This window comes from Onychomys torridus, chromosome 11 (genome assembly GCF_903995425.1).
Source record: "Onychomys torridus chromosome 11, mOncTor1.1, whole genome shotgun sequence".
In the NCBI taxonomy this organism is placed as follows: domain Eukaryota; kingdom Metazoa; phylum Chordata; class Mammalia; order Rodentia; family Cricetidae; genus Onychomys; species Onychomys torridus.
The window spans coordinates 75166543-75190707 of NC_050453.1; the positions used below are offsets into that span (position 1 = coordinate 75166543).

Here is a 24165-nt window from a genome sequence, read left to right on the forward strand (position 1 = left end):
TCTTCCTGAATCTCTCCTTGTGATGCCTTCTGGGAACAAGAAGACACCATTCTAAGGAGCTGCCACTAGCTTTTCTGTCTATGTTCCTGGAACTGTCTCTCACCTGAGCCTTGGGAGGAAAGGAGTGATATGGATATTTCATTTGTGTCTGCAGAACCTGCTTCTCTAAAATCTCACATTCTACTCTACAATCACAGCTAAGTTTCCATGGCGTAGGTAAATACTCATTGGAAGTTGTGATCCTGTAAGCAATGTTTATACTCAGGCCATTGTTACTTCTGAAACATTCTCCACTATGAACTTCAGGAAGCTGTCATTTTCCATGCCTAATAATTAATTCTAAACACTGCATTCTATTCTGGTGAAGCCACCACTCATAATTCTTAGTATTTTTAGCATTATTTTTAAATTGAAAATAATTTTTCATATAACATATCTGATCATAGTTATTTCTTTCCAACTTCCCCCAGATCCTCCACTCCCACCCAAATCCACACCTTTCTCACTCTCTTTAGAAAACAAGCAACAATTCAAGAAAAACAAATCAGAAAAAAGTTTAAGAAACACACACACACACACACACACACACACACACACACACACACACACACACTGAAACTATCATCTGTGAAACAAACAAGGAAAATTTTCTAAAATCAGAAATAAGACAGAAGGTGAGGTTAAATTTTAACTAATTAAGCAAATGATGTTTTTCATCTTTGTGTGTCATGTGTATGTGTGTGTATAGAACAGCTGTGTTTGTGTGTGTGTTTTTCTGCATGTTTATTTGTGATTATGTTTGTGTATGTGTGTCAGTATTTGTTTGAATTGTTTTCTATGTATATATGTGTGATGTATACATGTGTGTGTGTCTGTGTGTTTGCTTTTTTTTTGTAGTGTATGGGTATCTATGTTTTTTGGAGTCATGTATCTGTCTGTGTGTATGCACATATAGTGTATTTCTATGTATGTACTTTTGATATGGGTATATGTGGTTATTTTGTGTGTGTATGTGTTTGGGGATTTTTGTGTGTGAGTGTGATTGTATGTATGTGTATTTATGATTGTACACGTGTGTATGTATCAGTATGTTTGTGTTTGGTTTCTTGTGTGTGTGTGTGTAAATGTTTTTGTGTCTGTGTGAATGCATGTGTGTCTCTGTGTTTGTTTTGCAGGTGTGTGTCTGCCTTTCTCTTTTCATGGAACCTCCATTAGTCACTTAGCTTCCTGCGTGGAACCTGGCTGCTGCTCAGCTTCCAAGTTTCACATTTCCTCTCTTGTCTTTGCTGACTCAGCCTGCCCTCTGTTTCTGCTCTGCTGTGACAAGAGTCTGTGTATGCAGTGGGCCTTGGCACTCATGATCCTCCCACCTCTACCTCCTGAGTGATAACATCACAGGCGTGTGCCACCATGCCTGCTATGTAGGGTTTTCTCCATGAAGATTTATTTTATTTCTCAGGTCTATTACTTAACATATTACTTAAAATTTTATTTCATATTAAATTTCTTAGAAATAATCTTATTTCTTTGAGCTCTTTCAGGATTTTATAGTTTAGTAAAATCAAACTAACATTTCTGAATGCAGAAGTAACAAGAAGAAGGTGACATTTTTCATGTTTTTTTGTGCATTATCAATTTTTTCATGCTGCAACTTTCTCTTAGTTATAACTCACCATCAATTCACATCAGTGTCTTGCTGTCTGTAGTAATGAGACATCATAGGTTGTGTGTGATCTGTTGTTGATGTCACTGGCTTGTTGCCCTGATGCATTTTATGGAAATGAATGCGGGTTCAGGAAATGTGAAACTGTGGGTTCTTTGCACATAGTATTTCCTAAACTAGAAGCTGAGTTACTGATGCTTTTTATAAAAGGACAAGCTGGTTTATGAGCTCACTTTGCCCTGATGTTGGTAGGGGATCTCTCTCTCTCTCTCTCTCTCTCTCTCTCTCTCTCTCTCTCTTTCTCTGAGAGAAAATTTCTGCCTCCATTTACACAGGAGCACACTGTAAATTTTGTGTTGGGTATAATTATCTTCAATGTTGTCACCAAAATTAAGGTCATAGCTTCATTTTCTGTGATTCCCATACTTGCTCAGACACACTTGCAAAAATCTGTTTGGAATTTTATTCACTTCTGGGCTAGCAGAAGGGCTCATTGGATAAGGATGCTTGCTGCCAAGCTGACAACTCGACTTCAGTTCCTGGACCCCACATGTTGAAGAAAAAGAACCAACTCCTGAAATGGACTTCTGAACCTCAGCGGCACCTTGGAAGCAAACATCCCCCATACACATAGATAAACAAATAAGCAAATAAATAATTAGATAAATGCAACATTTTAAATTGGTATCTTCTAATTTGCTTCCTTCTAGGAATATTCAGGAAGATAATTTACCACTGATATTTCATCAGTCTGTGTTTAAACAGAAAGAGAGAGAGAGAGAGAGAGAGAGAGAGAGAGAGAGAGAGAGAGAGAGAGCATATACCAAAACTTAACTCAAAAGAGAATATGATTTTTTATGGGGCCAAATATGAGTGACTCTGGACCAAGAATATGGAGCAAGGTTATCTCAAATAACAGGTCCCAGTGTAGTAATGGTTTCATAAAGTTTTCATAAGGAAAGAACAAAAAATTCATTGAGTCTGTTTCAAACATATTGATGACAGCATCAGGTAGGCAGTTATAGCAAAGGAGGGTAACCTCTGATTGGCACTGTCTTATGACTTTCTTAGTCTTTCAGTTGTTATAATCTAGGGTCTCCTGAACATTTCAGAAGGATTTACTTAACAGTCACATGGAATAGACATTTAGTCAGATGTGTAAATTGATCAGAGATGGCTACTAAGGGAACTAAATATAATCTTTGCTTTGTATAATCTTAGCTCTAGCTAATGTTTGATTTACTTTTATTTAAGTAATTTTTAAATTAACTTTAAAATAAATTTTAAAAGGTGATTAAAAATAGCTTCAGATAATTTTGGCTCCCATGCTGTAACACATTTCAGCTCTCCACAACTAGTCAATTAGCCTTAAAGAATGTTGGAGACAGGCATGGCTTTTGTTCTGGAAACTTCACTCCAATGTTTTAGACTGTTTATTTGTTGATGGCCCAAACCCATTGCCTTCTGTGTGTGCATTCCTTGGATATGTTGTCAATTTTCACATGTTGGAAGCTGTTCTCTAATACCACACAACTGAAAGATGAGTTCTCAAATATAAGTGACGATGGTCCAGCAACACAGATTCAGGCTGCTCCAAATACCATGTCCCAGTTTAGTCACAGTGAAGGGATGACTGGATTGTCAGGATAGACCATGGGAATGTGATAATGTTGCTGTTTAAGGATTAGGCTAGTTAGCTTGTTTTCCTGTGTCCCACCTGGTCCATGGTCAGGACAAATCTCTCCCACCTGCCAGTCCTGCAGCTGCTTGGACCCAAGTAAATGCAAACAGGCTTATATTAATTAAAACTGCTCGGCCATTAGCTCAGGCCTACCATCCTACCATTGACTAGCCCATAATTCTTATTTATGCTTAGCCACATGGCTTGGAACCTTTTCTCAGTTCTGTCTTTATATCTTGTTTCCTTTGTGTCTGGCTGGTGACTCCTGATTCAACCTTCCTCTTCTCAGAATTCTCCTGTCTGCTTATCCCACCTATACTATACTTCCTGCCTGGCTACTGGCCAATCAGCATTTTACTAAACAACCAAATCAGAGCAACATACATTCACAGCATACAGAAAGACATCTCCAATAAAAGTCTCCATCCTGATGCCAGAGAAACACTCTAATCTAAAATAGGAATATTCAAGTGAAACAGTGGCAATGATGTTAGTTGAGGGAGGGCATTGATGAGAGCATTTGTGAGATAGATGCGGCCTCTGTGGGGTGGACATTGGTGAGCATTGGATTTCCATCTATTTCTAACTACCAATTACCATTTCCTGACTACAGTGAAGTCATTCCTCTGATGCATACATGATTGTCCCTGTCCATTTTCCTGTCTGACTTACTCTTTCTAAGCCTCCTGTTACACAGCTGAGTTCACTTGTCTTGGGGAAACAAATATCTGTTTACTTCAGATAGTGCATCAGTAAGAGTCCAAAGTATGATTCCACCAAAGGCAACCTTAGTGAACAAAAGGTCAGACTTCATTACAGAGCACATGTGAGGGATGTTAAATGAGTGTTAATGACCCCCCCCAACAGGTGTATCACCACATAGTCCCACCCCATCGCAGATGATGACATCATGGCAGCTGCAATGGAGACTTCCACTTTCGATTAGCCTTCTGCTTCTTACATTATCTTGTACCTCCCAAGATCACATACAGCTAAGGAAGGTAGGAAGGATTAACAACTGGAAACCCATGTGAGGGTATTGTGACCATCGTCTACCTCCTTCTACCTGGGCTGTCAATCGCCGTACTGCTCTTTCCATAGACCTGGCTGTCAAGGTGTGTTGTTCTGCTCATTAGTAGCCATGACGACCTGGTCTAGTTAGTGTCCACGCCAAGATGGTACCGTGCTATGTCCTGAAAAAGAAAACACATTTTAAAACAACCTGCTCAGTTGTACTCCTTTGTCTTTGACCTTGGCCTTACCTTCTAGGCTTGGACTCAGTCTGCAGCCATTGATAAGAATCATTTTCTCCAGTGGGGACCATTTTTCTCTTCCCCTATACTCTTTTTTACAGTCTTCATCCACTTGACCTGCCTATTGCATGTCCTTGCACCTTTCCTCCACTTTAGCTGTTGTCTAGTTTTCTAATTCTATCTGCCTTCATGCATCTAACCTTAGTTCCATTGTCATGGCTTTCTCTCATCAACAACCTCTACCAATAGATTTCAATCTCTTTCCAATTTCTGTTCTTACAAGGGAATGCTCTGCTAGGGCTATTAGAATGCTGACCTTGGCTATTAGTATATTAGCCTCTCCTAAACCTTAGTACATCTCAGCAGAGTAAAAGATAGCTTAAAGGGCAGAGAAGAATCTCACTTTCACCAGCTTCAGGTACTTATCTGAGGACCAAGGAGTAGAAAATCAACTTAAATATTATTTTCTTTACTTTTTTTGGGTATATATATTCTTGAATTGATCTTCATGTGTTCCCAAGGCTCCATTAGATAGATATTGAACCTTTCACAGGCAAATGATACCAGAATGAATAATATGAGACAGCAAGTGATGAAAACCCATCCAGAAGTGTAGCCGTAGAGTGTTATAAGTGCAAATCTGAGTTCATGAGGTTACCTACTGGTATTTTCACAAACTGGTATATATATATATATATATATATATGTTTTTTTTTGAGACAGGGTTTCTCTGTGTAATTTTGGAGCCTGTCGTTGATTTCGCTCTGTAGAGCAGGCTGGCCTCGAACTCACAGAGATTCTCTTGGCTCTGCCTCCCACGTGCTGGGATTAGAGGCGTGCTATCCACTGGTATTTTTTTACCAACTGGTATTTTCAGGTCTTGCCTCTCAGAGTAAGTACAAGGACCAGGTACACAGAGCTAGAAATACAAATAGAGACAACTCATTAGGATAGGGGAAGCAATCCTCAAATGGGAAACAGTGAGTGAGCTAAAAGGAAAACTCACCAAGGGCTGAGCCAGAGGCTCTTTAGCCTTTCTAGGTTGTTTTCATAGTGTCCACCTTAACTTCTGCTTGTTTACTGTGGACTTTTCTCATGCATGTTCAGGTCTTTGTTGGAAGTCCTGTAAAGTTTCTTTGCCAACTGGCTTCTTTTAGTGTTAAACTTGATGTAGCTTTTGATGGTCTTTATTCACTTGCCACAGGATTAAGAAGCAATTTGGGGCCATTTCATGGACGCCAGGGAACGGGGAGCATCTGCGGGAGCAGATCCCGAAGGGCGCGGGTGGGCCTTTGGGAGTGTTGGGATTTGAGCTTCGGCTTTTTGAACCCAGGATCTCGAAATGCATCGTGATTCCTGTCCATTAGATTGTAAAGTGCATGTAGGTAATCTTGGAAACAATGGGAACAAGACTGAATTAGAATGGGCTTTTGGCTATTATGGACCACTCCAAAGTGTGTGAGTTGCTTGAAACCCTCCTGGCTTTGCGTTCCTTGAATTTGAGGATCCCCGAGATGCCGCTGATGCTGTCCGAGAGCTAGATGGAAGAACACTATGTGGCTGCCGCGTAAGAGTGGAACTTTCCAATGGTGAAAAAAGGAGTCGGAATCGTGGCCCACCTCCCTCTTGGGGTCGTCGCCCTTGAGATGATTACCAGAGGAGGAGTCCTCCACCTCGGCGAAGATCTCCAAGGAGAAGCTTCTCTTGAAGCCGGAGCAGGTCTCTTTCTAGAGATAGGAGAAGAGAAAGGTCTCTGTCTCTCGAGAGAAATCACAAGCCTTCTCGATCCTTCTCTGGGTCTTGTAGCCAATCTAGGTCAACTGAAAGGAAGTAGAAGACCACTTTGCAAAAGAAGTGATGTACAGGAAAGAACTTCATTTGACAGGAGTATGTACAGGAAATTCAAGTTTGGTTTGAGACTTCATAAGCTTGGTACATTTTTAAGATGTTTTAGCTGTTCAAATTTGTTTTGTCTCTTGGAACAGTGACACACATAACAATGTAATCCTCTGTGATTCCAAATGGATCATAGGAGGCATATAATATCAAGAATTGTTACTTTACAATGTTCCCTTAAGCAAGATTGAATTTGCTTTGAACTTTAGTTTTTCATAGACTGAAATAAACCTAGATCCTGCCCAGTTAAAGTGTGATGTGCTAATGATATAGAAAGAGCTGGCAGAAATGGAAAAAGCTGTAGTTTCTCTTGTAGCTGGGATACGCGTGGAGCTGTAGGGCAATGATAAGCAGTCTTTAAAAGCTGCTGTGAACACAAGCCAATAGGTAAAGGGTGGGAACCGCACTCCAAAGGCTGGCAAAGAGGTTCCTCACCGATTGCTATAGATGGACAAAATGCTGTTTGTAACATTTTATTTGAAATGGAAGGCTTTAAGTTAGCAGAGTCCTATCAGTTTAAGGGTACATTGTAGAGCTGAACCTTTGAGTTACTGTGCAAGATATCTTTTTCATGTTGTCATTTGTAATATGTTTGTGAGAATCCTTGGGATTAAAGTTTCGATTACAAATTGTTGTTTAACTTGAAAACCTGTTTTTCCTTGCACACTCAGATCTGTGAGCTTGGTATCAAGTCCAAGTATAACATTCCTATTGGAAGCCATACTTATATTTTCTTGTAAAGTGCTTTTGGATTAATAAAATACTAGCATAACTGTGTAGTGGTCAGTTGAAAAAAAAAAAAAGAAGCAATTTGGACCATGGTAAAACAGAAGGAATTTCTTCAATAATTGGACGAAACTAAAGAAAATTAGCTGTCCTCACACAAATCATTTTGTGATTCAAAGAAGACACTGATCATGGACCTCCCATGATTTTCATCTTCCCCAAAAGACCATTTCCCTTGGAGAACTGGTGCTAGTTTGGTGAAAACCCCTTTCTCTATCACCTTCTGAAATGAAGGTGGCGGAAAGCATGTGGGTGGAGAGCTATATCCTACTGATAGAGAGGGCTGTTTTGACTACCTTTCATGTTGAAAGACAGGCTATGCCCACAATGGGCCATCTAACAATTTCCTATGCCCTTTGAAATCATTAGAACACATCTACCTTTGTCTCCTATAGCATCTGCGAAGCTCCCTAAGGTTTTCCTTAAACCTTAAGGACAGCAGGATCAATGTGTGCTTTTATCTAAGAATGTTACCCTTTTCTGTGTCTGTACCTATTGTGGCTGTCTTCTTTTTGTTAAGCATTGCTATAAAGCAGCCATGTTTGACAGTTGACATCTCAAGATGGATGCTTTTTCACAGCAGCCTTAAGTCTTGTACCTTCAAGATCACTAAAAAAATTTAATAAAAAGTCTACATGCATTGCAGAGGTAATTTGACAGTTGTCATGCTTAATAATCTTTAACATTATGCAATCATATTTGTTCTTACTTTCACATAAGCAGCAAATGATGGGGAATACTAAGTAGTTAAACCCAACCCACAATTATTATTGTAGCTCATCTGAGTTCTTATCCTTGTAAATGAATATTTAATTAGTTAAGTTAATACTCTGCTCATTCTTGCACAGTAAGCTCTTCATGACAAAATTGAGGAAACTTAAACAATTGCTCCTGGCTTTCGTTTACCTCTCTGTAACATAATAGAGATAGAAAATGCTTGTATTACTTTTAGATATGCTGATCCACAAAGTAAAGCATTTAACTTTTGAACTATCAACCTTGTGAAAATCAAGGAATGCATGTAAATAAGATATTAATGAGTACTATTGCTGTGGTTTTGTGAGTGTGGACATCATGTTTTTTTCCTCAATCCTTCTCTACCTTAATTCTTGAGAAAGGATCTCACCCTAAACCTGGAGCTAATAGATTTGGAAAGACTTTCTAGGTAAGCCCAGGAATCATGCTACATGTACTTCCCCAGTGGTGGGATTATAGCCCCGAGACACAATGCCTTGCTTTCTGTGTGGGGTCTGGGATCTGAGCTGAAGTTCTCATGCTTGCATGGTGAACTCATTACCTAGTGAGCCATCTTTATAACCTCTGATCAAATTGATTTTAATAGCAGTGAATTCTAGAGTGCCTTCCTGACATCCTTCACGGTGGCAAATCCTTGCCCATCCTGTATAAGTAGTAACATATAAAGAGATAGGGATGAAGAGTGGGCGTGCTTGCTTTAAATAATGTATATATGGATGAAACTCCATGGAGACAGACTCACCCTAAAGGCCTTAATTCACTTGTTCAGTGTGATTGTTTTCCTCTTACCATTGAAGGATGAACAAAAACAACAAGAAAGGATGGAGCTAAAGACCTTTTCATTTGTCTGAGACAGGGACAGAACAGATGGTTATGTTCTTGGGAGTGGAGAATAGGAGAGGAGCAGGTGACTCACCCAAAATAATACAGAATCTGGGGCCCTTACACATCAGCACAGGGTCCCCCTACCTCTCTTAGCATGGAAATCATAATAATGCTGGTAATAGCCTAATACTAATGTCATTTTAATAGAAGAAGACAGTAGTAATGGAGATACTCACTAGTGTATATGAAGTTCAGTTAAATGATAAATGATTTAATTTCCTAAAATCAAGTCTATTCAGAAAAGAATGTTGAGAGTAAAACACCGGTGGACTGTAAGGTGACCTTCGAATTTAGCTTTGTCAGGAACTAGTTCAGGAGATAAACTTTCATCTCAGATTCTTCATTTCTTTTCCCTTTCATTCCCTCTCTCCATCCTCCTGTCCTTCTCTTCCTCCCTATTTCCCTTTCTTCCACTCCTTCTTTTATTCTTTATTTGGTGTGTGTGTGTGTGTGTGTGTGTGTGTGTGTGTGTGTGTGGTATTCCTGTGTGCACATTTGCATGTGAATAAGCTGGCCTATGCACAAGTGTAAGGAGGGCAGAAGTCAGCACCTCCTGTCTTCTGCAACTTGTTCTCTGGCTGATTATTTTAGACAGAGTTTCAAATTGAACTTGGAGCTCCCTGATTCAGCTAGACATGTCTGGCCAGTGAGCTTCTGGGACATGACTGACTCTGTCTATGACCAATCTATCATTGGGGGTTCCGGTGCATACCTCTAGACCTGGCATTTTTATGTGGGTTCGAAGGGTCTGAAATCAAATTCCCATGCTTGCACAGCAAGCATTTTATGCCCAGACCTGTCTCCTCAGCCCCTATAATTGTCTTTTAAGGGAGGAAGCATAGCTGAGCAACTTAAACAACAAGACTATAAACAAAACAAACCCCCCAAAACAAAAAGCAAAATTAAGTAAGTGCTTAGTTCAAAACTCAGCAAGAAGGAAAATGTTATAACAAGTCTCTGCTGTGAGAAATTAGAAATTAATGGAAAGAAAGTTAAATGCACACACAGGTGACATTCCTGGAACATTAATTCTAAAGTTCTGAATCATAAAGCTTCCATTTCACATTGTAAAAATATCCTTACATTTGGTTCAGGATGAATTTCCAAGCAAGGAAGAAGTGGTATATCATCATTATAGATCTGAAAGTACTTGAAGTGTTTCTGTAGTCTCCTTTATATATTTTCTCAGATTTCCTAGCACAGTATAATACCTATGCTTTCCCCTTAAATATGAACAACACTTGTCTTGTATCACCTATTAATAAGATAGTAAATAAAATACTGATTTAATGTGGAATTGCCATGAACATAGTGGGCTAAATATATGATTTGAGCTCAGAAGTAAGCGATTTGAATGTAAAATGGGGGATTATTTATTCATTCATTCCTTTGAGGCAGACTGATGGAATGCAGAGTGTGTGTCACAGTGTTCCAGTGTGTCAGTCTGAGGTGTCACCTCTTGGTGGTTAAAGACTAGAGCAATGCCAGTCCCCTAATATAGAACAGAAGGGCTGTTGTAACCCAAAGACCCAGACAAAGGACTGGCAAAGTAACCGTTCTCTGCATGTCGTAACAGCATGTGGCTTCTGTGTGATTTTGATTTGATTTGTCTTTCTCCCATGTAGGTAAACTAGTGAAACAACAAAATACGTTTCCAGTCTTGAAATACAGTAGTTCATTGTTATATTTATTTGTAAGTGTTGGTGAGTGCTTTGTGTATATATGCAGGTGTGAGGATGCCTAAGAAGTCAAAGAGGACATTGCTGTGGATATCGCTCTGTGTAAATAAAGTTCTGATTGGCCAGTGGCCAGGCAGGAAGTATAGGCGGGACAAGAGAGAAGAGAATTCTGGGAAGTAGAAGGTTGGAGAGAGACACCGCCAGCCGCCGCCATGAGAAGCAACATGTAAAGACACTGGTAAGCCACAAGCCACGTGGCAAAGAATAGATTAACAGAAATGGGTTAATTTAAGATAGAAGAAGCAGATAACAAGAAGCCTGCCACAGCCATACAGTTTCTAAACAATGTAAGTTTCTGTGTGCTTTCTTGGTTGGGTCTGAGTGACTGTGGGACTGGCGGGTGAGAGAGATTTGTCCTGACTGGGCCAGGCAGGAAAACTCCAACTACAAATGGCGTCCAACGTGTTGGCAAGAATTTCCACCTAAAACCTGAGAAAAAAGATTCTAAGACGGAGCTAAAAACAGCTTCCTAGTTGTCTTTCTCAAGGTAGCGGCAGCCTGCTGGTTTGAGCTACTATGGCGGTTCCTGACTTGTACATCTGATCTGCAGTGTGGTGGGAATGAGGAATCTACAAGCGACACTTTACTCTGCTGCATGGTGGATTTAGCCTTTGCTAGTTAAAAAAAAAAAAAAAGTTTCTGGGCTATGCACTGCTTTGATAGAACTGCTTCTGTTAGTTGATGATGCACATGGCTCCAGACCCAGAGCTGGCCGTAAACTGTACCACCGCCATGTTGGGAAGCTGAGGTGGGTGGAGCCAGCAGCCACAGTGGTGTTTCAGTCTTACAAAGATGGATATTACACAGAGAATCTGGTTTGTCTTATCTTTGGGATTTTTAACTACAAAAAAAGATTTGATCGTAAAAGCTATTGAGTTAAACAAATATGTAAATTTTAAAGGTACCTTGACTTCAATATTTGGATATAAGGATATGTTGCTTTGAAAAAGAGTCTCTGCTTTTGTTTCCACAGAAAGCCAGAGGCTATGGATTTGTTCCAGATTAAGATACATCAGGTTTGATCAGCCAAGACCACCTAAAAGGTCTCCAATGACACCATGGCCCAGATGATCTGACATCCAGAATGGTTTCAAGACAACTGGCTCAGGACATCAGATCCCCTGGGGCTGAAGCTACTGTCAGGTTTCAGCTGCCTTGTGGAATCAAGTTCAGGTCCTCTGGAAGAGCCACATTATTTATAATAGAGTAAAGGCGTGTCTCCTCCAACTGAAACATAACTATGATGGCTACTCTTGTTTTCAAGCTCACTACACTTGGAATTCACTAAATACCCAAGCCCCTGGTATACCTGTGGGGGATTTTAAGTTAGTTGGATCATTTGGAGAGGGATGACTCACTTTAACTCCAGAACACTGGAGGTTGTCAGAAGATTCACCATCAATTGGAGCCACTCCTTGTTGTGGCAGCCTGGATAACGGCGATGGAGAAAAGACGCTCTTGTTCTGCTGCTTGCCCTCACTTCCTGGGGCAAGTTCATCACTTACCTATCAGCAGAGCCTGTGTCTTCAGATTTCTAGTATCTACTGAATACTAAACCAGACATACGTCACTGTGGACTGAACAGCTACCAAATTCTTGGACATTTTGGTAACAGACACCTTTTTTGGACTAGCTGGACCATAGTCTGTAAGCCACTCTAATAAATCCCCTTTATATTTATATAGGTTCATTCTGTCAGCTTGGTTTCCTTAGGAAACCTTGAATAATAGACCTACAGACCTTGCATAATACAAATACATAGCCTCATTGAAATACTATCACTTAAATAACAATAAAATAGAGGGGAGAAACTACTAGACACCACAGGTCTTCTGTGGAGAGCATTGCAGGCAAGAAGTAATTTCTGTGGATTTGCATGCATGTGTGTGCAATCCTCTATTCAAGAATATAACCTATCAAACAACTGGCAAGGAAGAATTCACCCTGCTTACTATTTAATGATAGCTAAGAACTCTCAAATAAGAAATGAAATACATAATAAGGTTAATTATATCTACAAAAAAGGAAAAATTCACTTAAAAACATCTCAATGGTAGTTCTAAAAAGGGAAAATGCAAACAAATAACAGGCATATGAATAGCTTTTATATTCCTTCCTTCCTTCCTTCCTTCCTTCCTTCCTTCCTTCCTACCTTCCTTCCTTCCTTCATTCCTCCCTCTCTCCCTTCCTTCCTTCCTTTCTTCTTTTTTAGTTTAGTAGGAGTTGGGAGAAATGTGCACTAATTCAAAAAGATGCCACATTACTACAGTCATGTGAGTGAGCATTAGGAAGTCCCAGGCCCTGTGAAGGTGGGGTCACTGGGGACATTTGTGTAATGCCAGTGGAAGAGAAATAGAGTGTCCTCATTCTACAGCACATTTTTAAATTATGCTCACAACCTGTGGCCCAACAATTTCATTTCTGAAAACAAATCCCAACTATGTGTGGGAAGTTTATAAAGACACCGGAAGGAAGGTATTTATTAAATTGTTGTTTGTGGCTGTAGATGGTTAAAGAAACAGCCTCTAGGTTGCCTAATTAGTGTGTGACAGGAGCAGCAATCACTGTAGATTGTTATGTAGTGTGAAGAAGGGAGAAGCTGCACTTATTAACATTTTTCAGATGCCTTGAAGGTGAGAACAAGAAAGAGAAGATGTCTTCCGGTCAATATCTTTCATGTAAACTAAAAGTAAAGGCAGCACCTGTGCCATGCATCGCTCAGTAGAAAAAAAAAAAAAGATGTTTGCTGTGAACTTATAAGGAATTGAGTTTGGATAATGGCCCCCTTGTAAAATTCCAGACATGGCAATATAGACCTGCCATCACAATGATGGGAGAGGTCAGAACAGGAACATCCCTAGGGCTTCCTAATCATCCAGTCTCTCTGAACCAGTGTGATCCAGGCTCAGTGAAAGTTCATATCTTAAAAACTAAGCAGGAAAGTTAGTGTGGAAAACACCTGATGCAAAGCTATGACCTCTACATATACATACATAAAACATACACATCATTATGCACAGAAAGACACATCATGCATACAGATAAAAATATAAAGAAGTAAATTCTCAACACAAATCTTATTTTATTTTACAGTTTATAAATTTGCCCATAGACATTAAACATGTCCATTGTTGATGAGGTTATAGTGAAATAGGAAGAGATCAGAGTGGAGGAAGACAAACCAGGAAAATTGAGGAAACAACATTTATTATTAGGACCAGGCATTGAGAAGTAGATCAAGGTCAACTTCAGCATCTTAGAGAATGAAGAGGAAATGTAGGCATTAAACTCATAAATACTGGAAAGTAAATAAGCACAGAGCCATGACCATTAGGACTTTATTATACTTATTATAAGATACACAGGGGAGTTAGGAGTTTAATCTTTATTGCAATTACTTTAAGCTATCACTCAGGCAGAGGTAATTAGGCAGCATCCCGCACCACTACACTCTGCTCTCCATATCACTGTTCTATCTACAGAGCTTTCTTTGTTCCTGCTCCAATGCAGGGTCAAGCCAAGTACCGCTGCCTCATGTCTCCTGCACCTGATACTGAGTCCTGGATTGTTTGCTTTTGATTATCTCTCCTTGGAAGAGGGAATTTGACATGTCTGAGACCTTCAATTTTCTGGTCCCTGTACAACATTTTTTTTTTTTTAACAAGGTGTCCTTAGATTAGTGCACACCCTACAAAAAGTGCCATTCAGGTACCAGCTGCTTCTCAGACCTATCTTAATATTGATGGTTTTGGTTGTTCTAGACCTTTGATTCACTGGTGCGGTGGTTTGAATAATAATGGCCCTCATAGGCTCACAGATTTGAAGGCTTAGGGAGTGGCACTATTTGTTGGAGGAGTAGGTGTGGCCTTGATGCAGGAAATGTGTCACTGGGGGTGGGCAATGGTGTTTTAAATATTAAAGTCCGGTGCAGTGGCTCTTTTTTCCAGCTGCCTGCAGACCCTGACGAGACCCTAATGTAAAATTCTTAAGCTACTTCTCCAACACTATGTCTGCCTGCATGCTGACATGTTTCCCAACAGGATGACAATGCATTATACCTCTGAAGCAATAAGCAAGCCCCAGTTAAATGCCTTCCTTTATAAGAGTCGCTGTGGTCATGATGTGTCTTCACAGCAATAGAATACTGACTAAGACTACTAGTAAATACCAAGATCGAGCATCACTTCACAATTGCTGGTGTAGCTGCCTTTTGTTATATTCAGTCACCACCATTTAGCCTCTGGTTAGCTCAGTGGATTGTATGTGGCAACAGGAAAAATTGCACCAACAATTTGTATTTTGGTATGGATTACCTCACTCCTGTGCTTGTTTAAAAGACAATTGTGCAATCATGAAAAGTTATTAGGCTGGTAATTCAAAAGAAGAATTTCAAGGATAAAAATACATTTTAAAAACTCAGGTTTGCATCTCACTATGAACTGGTAAACTCTACTTAAAGTAGGAAAAACAGAGATTCAATCATGATCCTCTCTTACCTTCATCCTCTCTCACCACCACTCTTTCTCACCATCACAACCATCATCTCTCCTTCTTATCCTCTCTCACTATGATTATATCTCTATCCATCACCCTTTGCCACCCTCTTATCACCCTGTCACCATAACTGTCTCTCCCCATCACCATCTGTCACCATCATATTCTGTCAAAATCATGCTTTCTTCATCACTGTCTCCCACCATCCTGCTATCTCATCATCACCTCCATCCACCCTATCCATCCTCTTTCTCCATCATCATCCATCACCATTCTTCTGTCCTGTTTCCTCAGCATCACCATCTCTCACCAACAACTTCTATTAACATTGGCTTCTCTTCATCATCTTTTCTTGCTATAATCCTCCATGTCCATCACTTTGTTTCACCCCCTGCCCTCCCCCCCCCCCCACCATTGTCCTCTGTCACCTTCATCCTCTCTTTCTATTGTTTTCTGTAACAATCTTTTTGTTGCATCATCCTCCTCCTCTGCTACCTTAAAATTTTCTCACAGACATCTGCTCTCTCTACTACCCTCCCCTATCATCATCCTTGGTCACAATAAACCTCTGTCACCACCATCCTCTGCACTCTCATCTTTCATGAAGAACTGTAGAGATGTGGGAAATTCTGCTAAGTTAGTGTCTTCCAGCCTGTCAAATCTTCAGCCATGAATGTATTTCTTCTATAGTTGTGATGCACAATAGGAATACTAAAAAATCACATCAGAGGTCTACCTTCATCGCCTCTTCTGTTTGCTCCCCAGGAGGATACCTCAGCACACTCATCTTGTCTTGGAAGAGAGCTCCATGCATTACAGATCTTTTAGTGTCATGGGTCTCCTCCAAAAATCTCAGTGACGTAAATAAATTGGTAAAAATGTGTGGAAAAAAATGCAAACACAAGTATACATTTCAGAATAGCTTTTGTGGAGTATTTTATTTCTAGCTAAGATGGAATAACAGGTATCAAATACTAGGGAAAATAGATGAAACAATATTTTCAGGACATTGTCCAATAAAGAGCAGCACCCACTGATTCATGGTAATCAAATCTTTTCAAGTTAATCACCATTCAAAATCAGGATCTTAAGACAGTTTCTGCAGTGTTTTAGGAAAATATGATCCAGAATGTGCTAAGATGAGGAGACCCTGTGTTGTGGAAAGAGATTCCAGAAACCGGGAGATGCATCTGGCTGCATTTTCTAGAGTGGAGTGTGTCAGTGAAGATAGACAAGCAGAGAGCAAGGCCACTGGGAAATTGCAGAAAGTTAATTTTCAAGATTCCTTTGGGCTAGAAGGGAACCAGTCAATAGAACGAAGTATAGTGAAAGGTACTCACATAGGTGTGGGTGTATGATTCAGAATGAGGTATCAAAAAACAGGCTTGGAAAAAGAAGCAACGTTTGTAGGAAGCAGTTTTCAGGAGGCTTCATATTTTCTCTCCCTCCTCTCCCCTCCCCCCTGTCTCCATCTTCTCCTCCTCCTCAATCTCCCTATCACTCCCTTACCCCCCTCACTTGCCATCCTTCTCTTCCTCCTCCTTCCCTCTTTAAATTCATAAAAGTGAAGAGACGTGCTGGAGAGTCAGACTTCCTTGAATTTTACCCAAGGACCCCACTCACAGGAACGGGATCACTTTATGGAAGGCAAGCATGCTTTGTGACTGTCATCTTATTGTTTGACTGGGTCAGAGCCAGGGATAAACAGCCTGCGGCGATTCTTTCATGAAGTTTTATCAACTGTGCCCTGTCTTGTATGTGACATAACAAACTCATACCAATTAAGATCCTCTGCAGTGCTCCAGTAAGGAAATTCCATGGGCTTATTAGTATTCTATATTTAGACAATATGATTCTACCTAAGTCTTAGAGTGCAGGACGAGGAAAATCTCAAATTGATTTACACTATTGGTATCAGTTACTTTTTTCATTGTTGTGACAAAATAAAATATCTGACAGTGACTTGAGGAAGGAAGGGCTTAGTTTGATTCACAGATTCCTTTTCTTTTCCTTTCCTTTCTTTTCTTTTCTTTCCCTTTCCTTTCTTTTCTTTTCTTTCCTTAGGGCACAGTCCATCAAGGCAGGGAAGTCATGGCAACAGGAACAGGAGGCAGCTGGTCACATTGCATCCACAGTCAGGAAGCAGAGAGAAGAATGTTGGTGCTCCGTTAACTTTTTCTGTTTTATTTAATCCAAAAGTCCATTTCGTGGAATTGTGAGACCTATGTTAGAATTTAGAATGGGTCTTCCTGTATTAGTATTAGTTAATCCAATAAAAAAAAAAAACAGTTCCTCACAGGCATGTCTAGAGGCTTGTTTACTTGGTGATACTACATCCCAATAGTCAATAATAAAGTCAATAATAAAGATTAACTCTCACAGCATTCCACCTACAAAGGGTGAAATAAATCTGTTTACTCAACACCACATGGGAGCTTCTGGCTGGAGCAAGAGTAGAAACAATGCTTCTTTAATTCAAGCCTTCAAATAGCCTCTGAAACTATGTTTTCTGACTTACATAGGTGACAGTTTTTCTTTTAGGTATGTTTTTATTTATATATATATATATATATATATATATATATATATATATTCATTTGGTATGTGTGTGCCTATGTGAGTTCATGTGTACTACTGGGATGATTGCAGATCCCCTAGTGGCCTGCAGAGGACATTGGATCTCCTGGAAATAGAATGATAGGCAGTTGGGAGCTGCCTCACATGGATCCTGGAAATTGAACTTGGCACTTCTGCAAGAGCCACTGACCCATCTCTCCAGGGCCCCAGTTTTATTTGCAACAACAACAAAACATTTACTTGACTCTATGCTAAGTATTGTGTTAAGTGATTTATGATTGTAGAATGTTGGACTTTCACAATGTTAGACTTTCTGAACACTTCATGGATTATTTGCAACAACAACAAAACATTTACTTGAATCTATGCTAAGTATTGTGTTAAGTGATTTATGATTGTAGAATGTTGGACTTTCAGAATGTTAGCCTTTCTGAACACTTCATGAAGATGGCAAATGAATTATTATTTATTCCATTAAACTGAGCACTAGAACTTCATATTAGAATCAAGTGCATTTACATTATTAACAACTATTATAAAAATTGTAGTAGTATAATTAAAAATGGTTAAAATGATTCATATTGTATTTCCTAGTCACTCCAAAAAGCTATTATTGACTCCTTAAGATATCAATATCCCATTCACTGTCACATGAAATTCTAGGATCCGTATTCTCCAACAAATAGAATGCTCTCTGCAACTATATACTGGCTTTAACTCTTTTAGAATCATGTCATTCATGTACTTGGAAAGTTAACCAATGAAAAGATTTTTATGTTCATTCTAAATATTTGTTTGAAGACTATAATTTCAGGGATCATTTCTATAGTTTGTTACTAAATATTTGTTTGTTTGTTTGCTTCTGTGTTGGTGTATCTAAGTATCCACACACATTCATGCCTTATTGTTAATGTGGAATAGAAAGACAACCTAAAGGAATGGATTCTCTTCTTCCAGCATGTAGGTCCTTTGGGTCACACACATGTCAGGGGGGCTTGCTTTGGCCAGTGCCTTTATCCACTGAGCCACCTTGCTACTACACTTTATGGCTTTTATCAGTGACAATGTTTATAATTTTAGTCTTCTGTTGATGAAAGATGAATTCATTATATTTATCCCTGATATCATGAACAGAAGCTTGCTCTTATTTATTATTAATTTATTTTTGTGTTCTTTAACTCTTTATAAAGGACACAAAGAAGCTTGGTTGGCATTTCCTTTAAGCAGTATATACATATATTAAAATATTATCCACAGTCCTGAATACCACACTTACCTTTTTTCTAAACTGTTGTTTTGCCCATATTTTCTAAACTATTGTTTTGAAAAAAACAAAACAAAACAAAATAAACTAGCATATTTTCTTTTACTCTTTTAATCAATCCTATTCTGTTATCAAAAAACAGTAATATTTTAGGAAATAATTAGTGCTAACAGTTAGCATGAATAAACAGTATTTAGTAACATGCAAATTAGTTACACTTATTTTTAGCAGGAATCTTAAAAGTTCTTATTAATAAAATCAAATCTGAGGCCAGTTATTGGGGTGAATGCTGGAAGATCAGAGAAGCACAACAAGCTCCAGCTATCTCACCTTGCTAGTTCCTCAGATGATCCTGTTTCCTCAGGCTGGAAGCTTCTGAGTCCTCCTCCACATGAATCTCAGTTGAACTGTGCTGCTCCAAAGCCTGAATGCTTAACCAGCCAAATGCTTAACTAACTTAGTTCCTGGTCCTCAGGCCTTATATACCTTTCTGCTTTCTGCAATCACTACCTGGGATTAAAGGCTGGATTTCTGGGATTAAAGGTATGTGTCACTATGCCTGGCTCTTTCTAATGTGGCCTTGAACTCAGAGATCCAGAGGTATTTCTGTCTCTGAAATGCTAGGATTAAAGGCGTGTGCTACCACTGCCTATCTCCTTGTTTAATATTGTGGCCGTCCTGCTCTCTGACCCCAGTTAAATTTATTTCGGGGAACACACAATATTTCGGGGAACACAATACCACCCCACTTATTGATAAGCATCGTTTTCTGAAAATCCATTAAAAAGTATTAAAAGAGCACGGAACATGAAAATTAATATATATTATGAGAAGAGAACATGAATAACTTTCTTTGGAACATGTTTAAAAGGTCGGCCATATGCAAAGAGCTTTGCAGAGCAAAGTGCTAAAGAGAAGCATGGGGCTTCCCAGAACCGACCTGGAGGTGTCACAGAGGTCAGAGGCACAAAGCGATGGATACGGCTTTGATAATTATAGGGGTGGAAACGGCAGAGGGTGGTAGTGGAACTTCTGGGTGAAGAAGTTTGGAGCTGCGGAGTAAAGTGCTTGTCACACAAGCGTGGAGGCCTAAGTACAAATCTCCCAACCTGTGTAAAAACGCGAAATACTGTGGTCCTGACTTGTACTCCCAGCACTGGGGAAGAGGTGGGCGGAATCGTGGAGCTTGCTGGCCAGCTAGTGATTGCAGAATGGATAAGCTCAAAGTTCAGTGAGAGACTCAGCCTCAAAACTCAAGCTGGGAGAAGGAGAAATGACTCTTGAAGAAATCCCAAGTTCAGTTCCCCACTCCCACATGGCAACTTAATACTGTCTGTAACTATCTGATGAATTCTTGTGTCCTCCATTGCACCAAGTATATTTTATGGAGCACAAACATACATTCAGACAAACAAAAAATAAATTAAAAATAGCAACAATGACAAAAACAGTATGTAAGGCACAGAGGGATAAAGAGAGAGTCACCCAGGCAGTGGGACCCGGACCTGTATCCTTAGTGCATGAGCTGGCTGTTTGGAACCTGGGGCTTATGCAGGGACACTTTGCTCAGGAGAGGACTGGACCTGCCTGGACTTAATCTACCAGGTTGAGCTGAATCCCCAGGGGAGTCCTTGCCCTGGAGGAGATGAGATTGGGGGGGTTGGGGAGAGGGAGGGCGGGAGGAGGGAGCACAGGGGAATCCGTGGCTGATATGTAAAATTAAATCAAATTATATAAAAAAGAATTGATGAATAAAGATTCCATGAATTTTAAGGAGAACAGAAAGGGGTTTAAGGGTGGTTTTGGAGGGGGGAAAAGAGATGGAAGACATGTTGTATATAATAGTATCTCAAAATAAACAAATAAAAGCCAAATTAATAGTGAAAAGCAGAATATAGAGATCACCCAAATGATGCAAGTTTGGGAAGAGTTTCAGTGACACTTGCTCCTCAAGGCCATTTTCAGAGAAATTTGACTTGATGGCAAGGTTTAAATAAAAGGCAAAATCATGAAGAGAGAGAGAGAGAGAGAGAGAGAGAGAGAGAGAGAGAGAGAGAGAGAGAGTTAACACTGACCTCTGAGCTCCACATGCAGATAAACACACACATTACATACATACAACACACACGTACATATGTTCACACACATATCACACAATACCACTTAAAACTCTTAACATCATATTCTTTACTAGGGAAGGTGTAAACATAGGACTCTAAAGCATCATAAAGTTTCTGCTCTCTTCTTTATAAGGAACTCACCATTAGCTAAGACTCTTATATATGGAATTCTTGTCTGACTATAGAGGCCTACTCTTAATTAAGTATAAACATTAAACATGATTAATTTCCAACAAAACCAGTCAGAACAAAGTGAGAAAACAAACTCAAGGATTAGATACAAAAAATAAAATTCTGCAAGACCAGCAGAATCCTAGCTTGTTTCTCACAGCACCTATTGAGTAACGCATTTCCAGTGAGATGTGAGCAAACATCTATTTACTCTAAGTAGGAAACACGACAGAACATAAAAAAGATACCAAAAAAGTCTAATTTGGTGAGTTATCCAATGAGTTTTATTGGGTAGTTGCAAAAATATGGGTAAGAGATTACACACAGGCGGGGGTGACTCAAAAACAGCTGCATCACCAAAACCCACATCAGCGTGGGTGATGTGTCACAAAAGCTGGAAACCTGGAGTCCTCTGTGCAGCCTGTAGGCAGCTCCCTGGATTAGAGTGTGTCCTTTTGAAGCCTGGGACAGCTCTGATCTTCTAGGAGTGCCTCTCAGAAGTCTTTTCAGCTTATAAATGCTTGTAGACAGAGCAGCCTACTGAATTTGGACAGTTTTAACAACTTTGGGAGGCCATTGAGTTGTTCACTTTCTGATTTAATGAGCCTTCCTGCAGGAGGAAATGTTTCACCTCTGCTTAGAGCATCCTGTTGCTCTACATGCCAGCAAATACCCTGGGTCCTAATGAGTTTGTTCCGTAGATGGAACGTTGTAATCTCAAGGGAAGTTACTACATACCAGCATCTAAAGGTGTCTTCGCTGAGCACAAGTTTCTTTATTTCATAAAATATTTATATAACTATAAAACATTTTTCATAATGTTTTATTGATTTTTTGGGGGTTTCCTATCATGTACCCACACAACACACACTTTCCAATCCTTCTGTGTCTACCTCTCTACCCTTGTGACCCTCCCCGAAAAAAACCCTAAAATTAAAATAAAAAAATAGAGAAAATGTACAATTTATGTTATCTACATACTCACTGGGGCATGGTCAAACTCTCTGTGGCCTACCCCTTGAACAGAGCTGAGTCCTTCCCCCCTGCCAGAACTCCCACCGGAAGTCACCCATTGTGGATAATATTCACACTTTTTATCACACTTATTAAGAGTTCTCTTAGAGGGCTTCCTGTTTAGGCTGTTACTTTTTTGGGGGACTTAGTGGTGCTAAGGAACTGGAATTAGCATTAGCTAGGTAGACAAACCTGCTAGTGATACACAAAGGATGTCAGATAAAAAGGAAAAGCTCTGCTCTCAGATATTGTATCTAGGCCACTGTCAAGAGGTCTCATACATACTTAGGTTGAGTGTTCTCATCCCACAGGTGATGCAGATGATTGCCTATTACTTGATTCCGTATCCCATCAAATTGACAACTAAGATTAACTATCTTAACAGTGGATGGAGAAATGTTTTCAGTGGTGATGTTTGAGAAACCTTCCTGACTGTTGAAAGAGAGTCTGGGTTCCTGATACTTGTCAGCAAAGCATGGTGGATGGGTATAGAACTTTGATCAGAAAACAAATACATACAGCCTATATTACATTACGGTCAATCTGTGTGAGTCTATTAACTGGGTAACAGAATTTATTAAGATATAAATTGAGGAAATACATTCACTATTACAGAAGGGAGTAGACAGCAGAAGTCATCCTCTGATATGACCGGGAGCAAATCCACCTTGCAGGCAGGAGCAGGGAGAAGGGGAATGTGATCCTTTTCCAATTCCTTATAAGAGGTCACATACTATGGCAGGAAGCATCGCCCCCTTTGGGCCATATAGCTCAAGGTCATGGGCAGAGCAAATACCACTACAAGCTTATTTTCAACTCCAGGTATAAGGAAGAGCTGCAGGAGAAGGGCAGCACCATAGGAGCCTATCCTCTTAAACTCTGGGCCATCATTAACATCATCGGTGTCCTAAGATACAGACATTACTCATTAAAAGCCATGGCCCTGTCTTTCCTGGAATACTACATATTAATCTCCTCAGCCTTTCATAGTTAGGAAATATCTGCTCAATTCAGACCAAAGAAAAAATGCTAGTAGAAATACCACTGGGCACCAACTTCAGAACAGAGAAATAGAAAGGCCTGTGTGAGTTTTCAGTTTAAATTCTTTCCTTTCTGCAATGACAACATAAAGAATCACTCATCCTAGATTTTGAAGTTTACAACTCCAAATATCAGAACATCAGTTCTTAACCTTTTGGTCTTCTGTGTTGTATAGATACCACATTAAGACTGTCAATCCTTGGTGCTTTTAGTTTCCAGGTGTGATTGTCATGGTATTGTGTCCTAGATTCCTCCATCTACCGTTTAATGTAAGTATGAGATATGGTACTCTTAAGAATTTGTTTACATAATTGGTTGGAATAGTCAATGCTGATTGCCAACTTGACAGAATCTGGAATCATGAGAGATTTGGCTCTCTGAATATGCCTGTGGGGGTTATCTTAATTTTATTTATGAAGGTGGAAAGATCCATCTGCTATCAGTAGTATCATTGCCTCAGATGAAATTCTAGACTGTATAAAAAGGCAAAAGTGAGCTAACCACATGCATTCATCTCTCTCTGCTTTCTAATTACAGAATCAGTGTGACTAACTGATTCAATTTCTCCTTGCTTTGACTCTTCTGTCATAAAGCAGTGTACCCTTAAATTGTGAGCCAGAATAAACACTTTCTCACCAAAGTTGCTGTTTTGTGAGTGTTTTATCATGGCAAGAGAAGAGAAGCTAACACAAGATGGAGGTGAAGATGAAGCCACAGCCATATCATTAATATACTAACCCAGAATTTTTCCTTCATAGCAATAAATATGTAGTAAATAGAATTAGCATCTTGAAATGATCATAAATAAAGCCAAGAAATTAAAGA

At 39.6% G+C, this 24165-nt stretch overlaps 1 pseudogene; it reads left to right on the forward strand.

Moving 5' to 3' along the window:
• Nucleotides 1–5939: 5939 nt before the first annotated feature.
• Nucleotides 5940–6431, forward strand: LOC118592822 (annotated as a pseudogene).
• Nucleotides 6432–24165: the final 17734 nt, after the last annotated feature.